This window comes from Trachypithecus francoisi, unplaced genomic scaffold (assembly GCF_009764315.1).
Source record: "Trachypithecus francoisi isolate TF-2019V2 unplaced genomic scaffold, Tfra_2.0 Lachesis_group19, whole genome shotgun sequence".
Classification (NCBI taxonomy): domain Eukaryota; kingdom Metazoa; phylum Chordata; class Mammalia; order Primates; family Cercopithecidae; genus Trachypithecus; species Trachypithecus francoisi.
Genome location: NW_022681464.1, coordinates 13,045,271 through 13,058,614, shown reverse-complemented (window position 1 = coordinate 13,058,614; position 13,344 = coordinate 13,045,271).

The window sequence follows — 13,344 nt, the reverse complement described above, 5'->3', positions numbered from 1 at the left end:
TCCAGCAAACGCCAACAGTCCTGCAGCTGAGGGTCCTGACTGTTAGAAGGAAAACTAACAAACAGAAAGGACATCCACACCAAAACCTCATCTATACATCACCATCAACAAAGGCCAAAGGTAGATAAAACCACTAAGATGGGGAAAAACCAGAGAAGAAAAGCTGAAAATTCTAAAAATCAGAGTGTCTCTTCTCCTCCAAAGGAATGCAGCTCCTCGCCAGCAACGGAACAAAGCTGGATGGAGAATGACTTTGATGAGTTGAGAGAAGAAGGCTTCCGATGATTTGTAATAACAAACTTCTCCGAGCTAAAGGAAGATGTTCGAACCCATCTCAAAGAAGCTAAAAACCTTGAAAAAAGATTAGAGGAATGGCTAACTAGAATAAACAGTGTAGAGACATCTTTAAATGACCTGATGGAGCTGAAAACCATGGCACGAGAACTACATGATGCATACACAAGCTTCAGTAGCCAATTTGTTCGAGTGGAAGAAAGGGTATCAGTGACTGAAGATCAAATGAATGAAATGAAGTGAGAAGAGAAGTTTAGAGAAAAAAGAATAAAAAGCAACAAAAAAAACCTCCAAGAAATATTGGACTATGTGAAAAGACCAAATCTACATCTGATTGGTGCACCTGAAAGTGATGGGGAGAATGGAACCAAGTTGGAAAACACTCTTCAGGATATTATCCAGGAGAACTCCCCCAACCTAGGGAGGCAGGCCAACATTCAAATTCAGGAAATACAGAGAATGCCACAAAGATACTCCTTGAGAAGAGCAACTCCAAGACACATAATTGTCAGATTCACCAAAGTTGAAATGAAGGAGAAAATATTAAGGGCAGCCAGAGAGAAAGGTCGAGTTACCCACAAAGGGAAGCCCATCAGACTAACAGCAGATCTCTCCCAGCAGAAACTCTACAAGCTAGAAGAGAGTGGGGGCCAATATTCAACGTTCTTAAAGAAAAGAATTTTCAACCCAGAATTTCATATCCAGTCAAACTAAGCTTCATAAGTGAAGGAGAAATAAAATCCTTTACAGACAAACAAATGCTGAGACATGTTGTCATCACCAGGCCTGCCTTACAAGAGCTCCTGAAGGAAGCACTAATAATGGAAAGGAATAACTGGTACCAGCCACTGCAAAAACATCCCAAATTGTAAAGACCATCAATGCTAGGAAGAAACTGCATCAACTAATGAGCAAAATAACCAGCTAGCATCATAATGACAGGATCAAATTCACACACAACAGTATTAACCTTAAATGTAAATGGGCTAAATGCTCCAATTAAAAGACACAGACTGGCAAATTGAATAAAGAGTCAAGACCCATCAGTGTGCTGTATTCAGGAGACACATCACATGTGCGGAGACACACACAGAATCAAAATAAAGGGACTGGGGAAGATCTACCAAGCAAATGGAGAACAACAAAAAAGCAGGAGTTGCAATTCTAGTCTTTGATAAAACAGACTTTAAACCAACAAAGATCAAAAGAGACAAAGAAGATCACTACATAATGGTAAAGGGATCAATTCAACAAGAAGAACTAAGTATCTTAAATATATGTACACCCAATACAGGAGCACCCAGATTCATAAAGCAAGTCCTTAGAGTCCTACAAAGAGATTTAGACACCCACACAATAATAATGGGAGACTCTAACACCCCACTGTCAACATTAGACAGATAAACGAGACAGAAAGTTAACAATGATATCCAGGAGTTGAACTCAGCTCTGCACCAAGCAGACCTAATAGACATCTGAAGAACTCTCCACCCCAAATCAAGAGAATATACATTCTTCTCAGCACCACATCGCACTTATTCCAATATTGACCACATAGTTGGAAGCAAAGCACTCCTCTGCAAATGTAAAATAAGAGAAATCACAACAAACTGTCTCTCAGACCAAAGTGCAATCAAATTAGAACTCAGGATTAAGAAACTCACTCAAAACTGCACAACTACATGGAAAACTGAACAACATGCTCCTGAATGACTACTGGGTACATAACGAAATGAAGGCAGAAATAAAGATGTTCTTTGAAACCAATGAGAACAAAGATACAACATACCAGAATCTCTGGGACACACTTAAAGCAGTATGTAGAGGGAAATTTATAGCACTAAATGCCCACAAGAGAAAGCAGGAAAGATCTAAAATCGACACCCTAACATCACTGTTAAAAGAACTAGAGAATCAAGAGCAAACAAATTCAAAAGCTAGCAGAAGGCAAGAAATCCTCAATAAAATACTGGCAAACCGACTCCAGCTGCACATCAAAAAGCTTATCCACCATGATCAAGCTGGCTTCATCCCTGAGATGCAAGGCTGGTTCAACATATGCAAATCAATAAACATAATTCATCACATCAACAGAACCAATGACAAAAACCACATGATTATCTCAATAGATGCAGAAAAGGCCTTCAACAAAATTCAACAGCACTTCTTGCTAAAAACTCTCAATAAACTAGATATTGATGGAATGTATCTAAAAATAATAAGAACTATTTATGACAAACCCACAGCCAAAATTGCACTGAATGGGGAAAGACTGGAAGCATTCCTTTTGAAAACTGGCACAAGATAGTTATGCCCTCTTTCACCACTCCTATTCAATGTAGTGTTGGAAGTTGTGGCCAGAGCAATCACGCAAGAGAAAGAATAAAGGTTACTCAATTAGGAAAAGAGGAAGTCAAATTGTCCCTGTTTGCAGATGACATGATCGTATATTTAGAAAACCCCATCATCTCAGCCCAAAATCTCCTTAAGATGATAAGCAACTTCAACAAAGTCTCAGGATACAAAATCAACGTGCAAAAATCACAAGCGTTCCTATACACCAATAACAGACAAACAGAGAGCCAAATCTTGAATGAACTCCCATTTACAGTTGCTACAAAGAGAATAAAATACCTAGGAATCCAACTTACAAGGGACGTGAAGGACCTCTTCAAGGAAAACTACAGACCACTGCTCAATGAAATAAAAGGACACAGACAAATCACAATAAAAGAGGACACAAACAAATGGAAGAACGTTCCATGCTCATGGATAGGAAGAATCAATATTGTGAAAATGGCCATACTGTCCAAAGTAATTTATAGATTCAATGCCATCCCCATCAAGCTACCAATGACTTTCTTCACAGAATTGGAAAAACTACTTTAAGGTTCATATGGAACCAAAAAGAGCCCGCATTGCCAAGACAATCCTAAGCCAAAAAACAAAGCTGGAGACATCACACTACCTGACTTTAAACTATACTACAAGGCTACAGTAACAAACAGCATGGTACTGGTACCAAAACAGAGATATAGACCAAGGAAACAGAATAGAGCCCTCAGAAATAATACCACACATCTGCAACCATCTGATCTTTGATAAACCGGACAAAAACAAGCAATGGGGAAAGGATTCCATACTTAATAAATGGTGCTGGGAAAACTGGCTGGCCATATGTAGAAAGCTGAAACTGGATCCCTTCCTTATACCTTATACAAAAACTAATTCAAGGTGGATTAAAGGCTTAAATGTTAGACCTAAAACCATAAAAACCCTAGAAGAAAACCTAGGCAATACCAGTCAGGACATAGGCATGGGCAAGGACTTCTTGACTAAAACACCAAAAGCAATGGCAACAAAAGCCAAAATTGACAAATGGGATCTAATTAAACTAAATAATTTCTGCACAGCAAAAGAAACTACCATCAGAGTGAACAGGCAACTTACAGAATGGGAGAAAATTTTTACAATCTACCCATCTGACAAAGGGCTACTATCCAGAATCTACAAAGCATTTAAACAAATTTACAAGAAAAAAATCAAACAACCCCATCAAAAAGTGGGCGAAGGATATGACCAGACACTTCTCAAAAGAAAACATTTATGCATCCAACAGACACATGAAAAAATGCTCATCATCCCTGGCCGTCAGAGAAATGCAAATCAAAACCACAATGAGATACCATCTCACATCAGTTAGAATGGCAATCTTTCAAAAGTCAGGAAACAACAGGTGCTGGAGAGGATGTGGAGAAACAGGAACGCTTTTCCACTGTAGGTGGGACTGTAAACTAGTTCAACTATTGTGGAAGACAGTGTGGTGATTCCTCAAGGATCTGGAACTAGAAATACCATTTGACCCAGTCATCCCATTACTGGGCATATACACAAAGGATTATAGATCATGCTGCTATAAAGACACATGCACATGTATGTTAATTGTGGCACTATTCATGATAGCAAAGACTTGGAACCAATCCAAATGTCCATCAATGATAGACTGGATTAAGAAAATGTGGCATATATACACAGTGGAATACTATGCAGCCATAAAAGAGGATGAGTTCATGTCCTTTGTAGGGACATGGATGAAACTAGAAAACATCATTCTGAGCAAACTACCGAAAGGACAGAAAACCAAACACCACATGTTCTAACTCATAGGTGGGAATTGAATAATGAGGACACTTGGACACAGGGTGGGGAACATCACACACCGGGGCCTGTTGTGGGGTGGAGGGAATGGGGAGGGATAGCAGTAGGAGATATTCCTAATGTAAATGATGAGTTAACGGGTACAGCACACCAACATGGCACATGTATACATATGTAACAATCCTGCATGCAGTGCACATGCACCCTAGAACTTAAAGTATAATAATAATTTTTAAAAAGGCTCAGATAGGAAAAAAATTAAAAATAAAAGAAGACCTTTATGTAGCCAACAAACATATGTAAAAAAACTCATCAACACTGGTCATTAGAAAAATGGAAATCAAAACCACACTGAGATACCACCTCATGACAGTTAGAATGGTGATTATTAAAATGTCAGGAAGCAACAGATGCTGGCAAGGCTGTGAAGAAACAGGAATGCTTTTACACTGTTGGTGGAAGTGTAAATTAGTTCAACCATTGTGGAAGATAGTGTGGCGATTCCTCAAGGATCTAGAACCAGAAATACCAGTTGATCCAGCAATCCCATTACTAAGTATATACCAAAGGATTCTAAATCATTCTACTACAGAGACATATGCACACATTATGTTTACTGCAGCACTATTTATAATAGCAAAGACTTGGAACCAAGCCAAACACCCATCAATGATAGACTGAATAAAGAAAATGTGGCACGTATATACCATGGAATACTATGCAGCCATAAAAAGGAATGATTTTATGTCCTTTGCAGGGACATGGATGAAGCTAGAAGCCATCATTCTCAGCCAACTAACACAGGAACACAAAATCAAACACTGCATGTTCTCACTCATCACTCATAAGTGGGAATTGAACAATAACACATGGACACAGGGAGGGGAACATCACACAGTGGGGCCTGTCACAGGATCGGGGGCAAGGAGAGGGAGAGCATTAGGACAAATACCTCATGCATGCAGGACTTAAAACATAAATGACAGGTTGATAGACGCAGTAAACCACCATGGCACATGTATACCTATTCAACAAACCTGCACGTTCTACTCATGTATCCCAGACCTTAGAGTAAAATTTAAAAAAAATCAAATTTGCCCACATAAATATGTACAATTACAATGTGTCAGTAAAAAAAAAAAAAAAAAAAAACTTATAAAGAAAAAAATAAAATTCGAAAACACCCTAGCTGATATTCCCAAGAGGCTTGCCTTAACACTCACGCACAAAGTCAACTGGGAAAGTTTTGCATTTGAGATGCAATTCCCTGAAGTTCAAATGATGATTTGTGCCTTTACCTTCTCATGGGGTCTACCAGGCATCTACTTGGCATATAGAGGGTGTTGCAGCTTGTGTCTGTGGCCTACTCCAGAGACATACTCCACACTTTTGTCCCCCAACACCTCCTTGCTAAGACAACTTTGATTTTATCAACTAACCACTCTCTTCCACAGGGCTCTGTGCTTTTTACAAAAGTCTGAACCAGTAGACACATCTCTATTTGTCTAAATTAATCATTGTGATAACATTAAGAAAGGCAGAATAAAAGTTCAAAAGTATGAGTCCTTCCAGACGCATTCAAGATACGGAATTAACAAACCCAGAGCCACCTTGAAGCAATCCTACCTTGTTTTACTCTTTGTTATATGCAGTAACAAAGCCCTTGTGTGGTATAAATCCTTCTGAGTTGAGTTTTCTGTTACTCAAACCTGAAAACGTTTCCATTGATAGAGAAGGTAAAGAAAATGTTTGTTGAATTGAATTCACTTAGAAATACCATGTGAGATTCATAATTAGACACAAAGGGCTAGAAGACAACGTAAGAGACTTAGTCAGGGGCCTGGTCATGCAGAAATTTAGGATCTGCATCAAAGCTTTGCAGTGATGAGAAGCTTTCAGTGATTTTGAACAAGGAACTAGTAATATTTGATTCTACTATTTTAAATTCATTTTTTATGCCTTCAACATTGTTTCCTCTACCCTATTACAATTAATTCTTTATATATAATAAAGCTGTTTTGCTTTCATTCTTTTTATCTTTTCCCTTAGCCATTTGTCTTCTTATTGATCTTCTACAATTCTTATGATTTTAACATTAATGCTATTAATCCAGCTCTGAACTTTTGACCTTCTCTCTCTTTTATATTTTCTTCTATTTGCCCCTTGGCTTTGTTTTATGCTTTTCAGGGCTTTTAGTCTCTCCAAAACGAAAACTCTTTTAAATGTGTGGAGTTGGGGCCAGGGCTACATTTACTGAAGTGGATATAAATAAAATTGAAGAATCTCTTTGCAAAGTAAATCATTGGTCTTGAATTAATATTTCAGGGTAAATTAAATTTCTGTACTTAAGATAGACATTTGGAAAGGCTGACCTACAAGTAAATATGGTGTTTCCCATTATCTCTTTTTAATAATGTGGAACCTTTAGATTTTTCTTTGAAGGTATGAGTTTGCTAGTTTTGCAGTTGAGTGAAATTTGGAATTTGGGTAAAATATAATTTATTTGAAATTGAGATGCCCTTTCCCATCCATTTTCTTTCAATTATGCTGTGATTTATCTAATATTCTCCAAAATATGCCTGCTTAAACATTTAAGCAGTGTTTATCAAAGACTTTCTAGACTTCATTTCTTTGATCAATGGAAATATAATTGTCTGCATCACATGAACATTTAGTTTCAAACTTGTTAGCTGTTCTATCTTTGGGAAATTATAAAATTGTGTTGTTGAATATTAGTTGAATTATAAGGCATTCAATAAGCATACTGATGTGATAATATCAGTGGGAAAAATCCTTTTCCACGAAGTCTTTGATTTACTCAAAGTTCAGTGACTTGATTAAGAAATGAGACGCAGGAGACAATGACCTGACTTTCAGTGGACTAGGATGTACCTTATTATCTTCAAATACTTTATTCTCCTTTTTCTGACCACGAGGTTTTAGCGGTGGTTCTTTCCTGTAGTCTGAAGTCTTAGTGGGAGAATGATCCTTTTTAACTTTTTTCTAGACTGCAAAGGCAAAAAAAACAGTTTTCTCCTCTCCTTATTTTAAGTCATAAATTATCTTCATTTTGTTTTATCTGAGAACCCCCTGCTGATTAGCTTCTAGAAGATAGAAGGCAAATATTTTCTAAATGAATTCATGTATTCTCTGCTGAAATACATATCAGTAGAGTTATAGTAAGATTGTCCCATCTTTTCCTGTTTGTTTTATTTATGTATTTATGTATGTATGTATGTATGTATTTATAATGCAGTATTGCTTTGTCATCCAGGCTGGAGTGCAGTGACACAATCTCAGCTCACTGCAACCTCCACCTCCCAGGTTCAAGTGATTCTTCTGCCTCAGCCTCCCAAGTAACTGGGATTACAGGCACACACCATCATGCCTGGCTATTTTTTGTATTTTTGATAGAGACAGGGTTTCACCATGTTGTCCAGGCTGGTCGCGAACTCTTGATCTTAAGTGATCCGCCTGCCTCTGCCTCCTAAAGTACGGAGATTACAGGCATGAGCCACCACACCTGGCCTGATTGTCCCGTCTTTTCTAGGGAAAGCCCAGAGCACAGTTGTGTTACTTCAACAACACAATATGTTTATTCATTTACTTACTTACTCATTGACTATTCACTATATAAGACCCTGTGATGTATTTTAATGTGCCTAATCTCATTTATACTTTATACCAATTTGTGAAATAGGCCTCACTGTTATTCCCATTTTACAGATTAAGAAATGAGAAGCTCAGAGCTCAGAGAGATTGTAGCTTGCCTACCATTTTACTGCTTATTTGGTTGTTTAAAACCATTCATTCTGAAACCAGGGAGCATAAAGCAATAGGCAGTTTTGAAAGAACAAAATGAAGGGCACCTTCAATAGAATTAAAATGATGAAGAAAACACACGAAATGGAGGAACGAGATAAGTCCCCAGGAACATTGATTTTGTTATTTTGCCATGCCCTAGCTCATGAAACAGGCTTTTCCAAAAGCCATGCCCTGTGCAGTCTTGTGCTCAGAGAAAATGGTACAACTGGGAAATCTACACACATAAATTTTCCCCTTCACTTCCATACTATCACCCTAGACCACACTTGCCCATCTTCGTACCAAGATTATAGCTGGTACCTGTCAAATTATCATCTAGCTATCACTGTTTTCTAATCTCAATCCATCTTACATTTAGTTGCCAAATAAAGTTACTCTACGTCCAACATCTGAAATACTGCTTTTAAAGAAGTCTAAATAACTTCTTGTCCTGAATAAAATACTTGAACTGTTTGGAGAAGGGCTTTGTAAAATTTGTTAAGTAGAACGAATGGGTCATCATTGCTGTGAAAAATGATAGGATCACATTTCTCTTAAGTGACCAATTCTTTTAAATTTTTATTCAGCCCTGAGTATAGTTATTAGATTACATAATTGCTCATAAATAAAATACAATCATGACATGCTCTTTTCTCTTTCCAATCATTTCTCCAGAGCAAGAATTACCATTTTAAAAGGCAAATAATTGTTATTTCATCCCACTGTTTAAATTCCTTTAACAACCTCTGGTTTCTCTCAGCTCTCACTCAAATGGACACACATGATCTCATTCCCAACTTTTCCCTCCTATCTCATCATTACACAGATCTTTTTTTTTTTTCTTTCATTTCCTGTAATATTGCTCTCCATTACTTACCATTCGCCCAATTGCCACAGGGATGATGCCCATGCTGATCTTACTGCCAGATACCTCTTGATACCTTTCCTTTCCTCTTGGTCTAGATAATTTGTTGTTCATTCTTTATATGGCAACTGAATCCTCCTATCTTCAGGGAAGCCCTGACCTCCTCAACTAGATCAAATTCTCCTATTATGGACAATATTTATGTACTCAAACTCTCCTTTATTACATTGACTGCAGTCGCAAATTTAGAATTACAAATGTAACTATTTAATTGCCATCTTTCCCTGATTAGACTATAAGCTCAAAGACAGCAAGGACCGTGACTGTTTTAGTACAATTTTATCCCCAAGCTTAATGCAGTCCTTGACACAGAACGGGTTCTCAGAAAATGTTTTCTTACCATATGGATGAATGGTTTGGCTCATTGTGTTGATTACTAAGGGGTTAATAAACAATGCTGTGTAGAGTGTGTTGCACACAAGAGTTCAAAATATTAGTAACTGAATGAATACATGAATAAATTGAATGATTTGTGAGCCTATTATCTACTTCTGAATTTGTGGTTCACGTATCATTTTAGTTTGACTGTTGAAACCATACATTTGCTACCTTAGAGGTCCTCTTTCTTTCCACTGATAACTGAAAGGATATGAGTAATTTCTATTGTTAACCTATAAAATCCTAATGAATTCAGAAATGTGATATGTAGTATATTATACAATATGTTCCAGAGGCCAAGCTAAAGCATTCAGGGAATGTCGATCTTTCTATATCCTAATCCCATTCCCACTTTATATAGTAACTGCTTAGTGCTCAGAGAGGTGAAGCACTTGACTGACCCAAAGTCACAGAGTCTATGATTCTGGCACGAGGCAAACAGAAAGCTCTTGAGTCTATAACTGATAGGGTTTTTGAACTTACTAAACATCTGCAGGGTAATGACACATTAACAGTGCTTTTATTTCTCATTTTACCTGTTCTACATTTAAACGTATAGTCTAATTGCTGTAAATACAGCATTTCTCACTAGTAATAAATTAAAAACCTTTGGCAAACTTCTCTTAATTGATGCTTTCACTCCCTTGTCTACTGTACTACCCTGAAGGGAGTGACTTTCAATAGCATTGCTTTCAGTGTCTTATTTGTCTTACCTAGAAAGGAAGGCAAACAGTCCTCATATTTTTAAAGGAATTTAGATTTTAAAGAGACACTATGGATCTGTTCCAGAAACCATATTTTAAAACGTATTTATTATATGGCTTTAATTACACCTCTAGAGAAGACCGAACAATGCAACACAGACAGTTCACAGCATAAATTATTGTTACAATCTTAATGGCATAACAGGTGCACAAGGAAAATATGTTTGTTCCTTCTTTTGAGATTAAATTTACTAAAATATCTACTTTTGAGATTATATTTACTAAAATTTTACTAAAATGGAAAATATAATAATCTAAAGTCATTATAGCAAAATTTGATGTCTGAAGTTTCACTCAAGCCTAAAGTTGTCACGTCTTCTTTCCATTTGCCTCTTCCTTGAGTTTTTCATCACTGTCATTTTTCCACTGGATTTTGGCATATTAAGTCCCTAAATGGCAGCGAAGTGTACTTCAAGGAGCTTGACTGACCTCACATGCCTCGGGACTTTCCCTTCCTTGGGGCCTCAGTTTCTCTCTATATATGGGAAGACTGGGTTGAAATAATTTATATGGTTTCCTGAAACACTGTTTATCTGTTACGTAATTTAACTTTTTCTTTAAGATACAAGGTTAATTTATATGGAATATTAAAAAAGTGGCTGGGATACAAATCACATTGACATTATCATTAAAACTATGCACCAGTTTTTTACAGGGCTAAAATGTTGATTTATTAATGTACTCTTTTGTCCATAAGAATTAATAATTTGGACGTATTTTTGAAGGAAGACAGAGACACCAGGTTTCATATATCGTGGGGAATTAAAGGTTGAACTAGACTGAAGCAAATGGATGAAAAAAGTAGAATATGGTAAATCCAGGTGTGTTTTGCATCACATTCTTACTTCCCACCCTGCTTTGTTGTTCCTCATCCATTTATTCCTCTTAGTAATCCTTTTATCCTGTGGCCCCTGGTTGCTTTGTTCTATCCTGTAAATCCAAAGTCTTAGGTACAATAGATGATTTATACCTATTACCCACAAAATGATGAATGGTCTATGTTCCCTTTCTCATGTTCAAATTTCACGTGTTCTTTGATCCTTCCATCATAGGCCCCTTTTCTCAGTTTTCAAAAATAGCAACTAGATCCTATGATAAATATGTTTATGTTGTTGATATTTTAATGAGATGGCTAGATTTACTACTTTCTTAACATTTACATATAATAGTGGATGGGTGGGCTGAAAGAATGGCTACACTTCTGCTATCTAACCCCAGATAGAAACTCTAAGAGAAAAGCTTCAGGCCAAGTAGAAGTGTTTAAGCACAAGCTGAAAATGGAGGATTTAAGGCAGGTAGGGCTCAGTCTTAAAACATGTAAAGACTCACATCAGAAGAACTATGACATTTTATACAAAGTTGGTCAGAAGGCATAGTCTTAAATGTGACATATGCAATGGAGATCTAACTATCTGTCATCTATCTGTCTACTTATCTATCTATCATCTACCTGTTTGTTTGTTTGTTTGAGACAGAATTTAGCTCTTGTTGCTCAAGCTAGAGTGCAACGGCAAAATCTCGGCTCACTGCAACCTCTACCTCCTGAGTTCAAGCAATTCTCCTGCCTCAGCCTCCCGAGTAGCTGGGATTACAGGCGCGCACCACAACACCCGGCTAATTTTTTGTATTTTTAGTAGAAGTGTGGTTTCACCATGTTAGCCAGGCTGGTTTTGAAATCCTGACCTTAGGTGATCTGCCCGACTCGGCCTCCCAAAGTGCTGGCATTACAGATGTGAGCTACTGTGCCCTGCCTATCTATCTATCTATCTCTCTATCTATCTATCTATCTATCTCTCTATCTATCTATCTATCATCTATCTATCTATGTATCTATGTATCTATGTATCTATGTATCTATCTAACTATCTATCTATCTATCTGTCTATCTATCTACCTACCTACCTATCTACCTATTTGAGATGAAGTGTCGCTCTGTTACCCAGGCTGGAGTGCAGTGGCACAATCTGGGCTCATTGCAAACCCCTCCTCCAAGGTTCAAGAGATTCTCATGTCTCAGCCCCCCACGTAGCTGGGATTACATATGCATGCCACCATGCACAGCTAATTTTTGTATTTTTAGTAAAGACAGGGTTTCTCCATGTTGGCCATGCTTGAACTCCTGACCTCAGATGATCCACCTGCCTCAGCCTCTTAAAGTGCTGGGATTATAGGCGTGAACCACCATGCCTAGCCAGATCATTATATTCTTACATTTTTAAAATGTATTTCCATATCTTGAAAGTTGTATTGACCCATCATTGTCTCTCTCTCTCTCTCTATATATATATATATGTGTGTGTGTGTGTGTGTGTATATGTACACACACATATATACGTATATATTATATATGCATATATATACACATACACATATATATGTTTTTTAAGATATACAAATATATCTTTATGTATATTTAGTGCTTCAGTGGAAGAACAGAAGCCCCCTAAAAAAGAGCATCATTTCACTACTTTGACTACTAAATTCTGTTTTGTTTCTTATCAGAAGAAGAGCAATCTTGTCAGATTATTTAAAAGAAAAGTTCGAGCTTACAGTGAGCTATGACCGCACCATTGAACTTCAGCCTGGAAAACAGAGAAAGACCCTGTCTTCAAAAAAATTAAAAAAAAAAAATAAAGCAAATGGGTCACTCACCAGGATCTTCTTCTTAACTCACCACCCAAAGTCTTTCAGGCTGAATATGGTGTGAGGTTGCTTTGGGAACACTGGAGCTACTGACAAACTTCCTCATAGCCATGGGCACACTCAGTATTTTCAGGCAACCTCCATTCCCATTGGTCTGTGCTTGTATATCACTTTTGCCAAGGAATATTAGGAATAATCTGGACTCCTTGGGGCATCCACACAAGGGCTAGACCGAGGGGATGCAGAGAGCTAGAATAGCGTCACTGAAGCAGTACTCAGGGATCCCAGTGCCCTCTTTGTGCATGCCAGGGATCCAAAAGGGAGGCAGAGGTGCTGGGCAAGGTGGACTAGAAGGACCTGGGTCAGAATAAAGACATT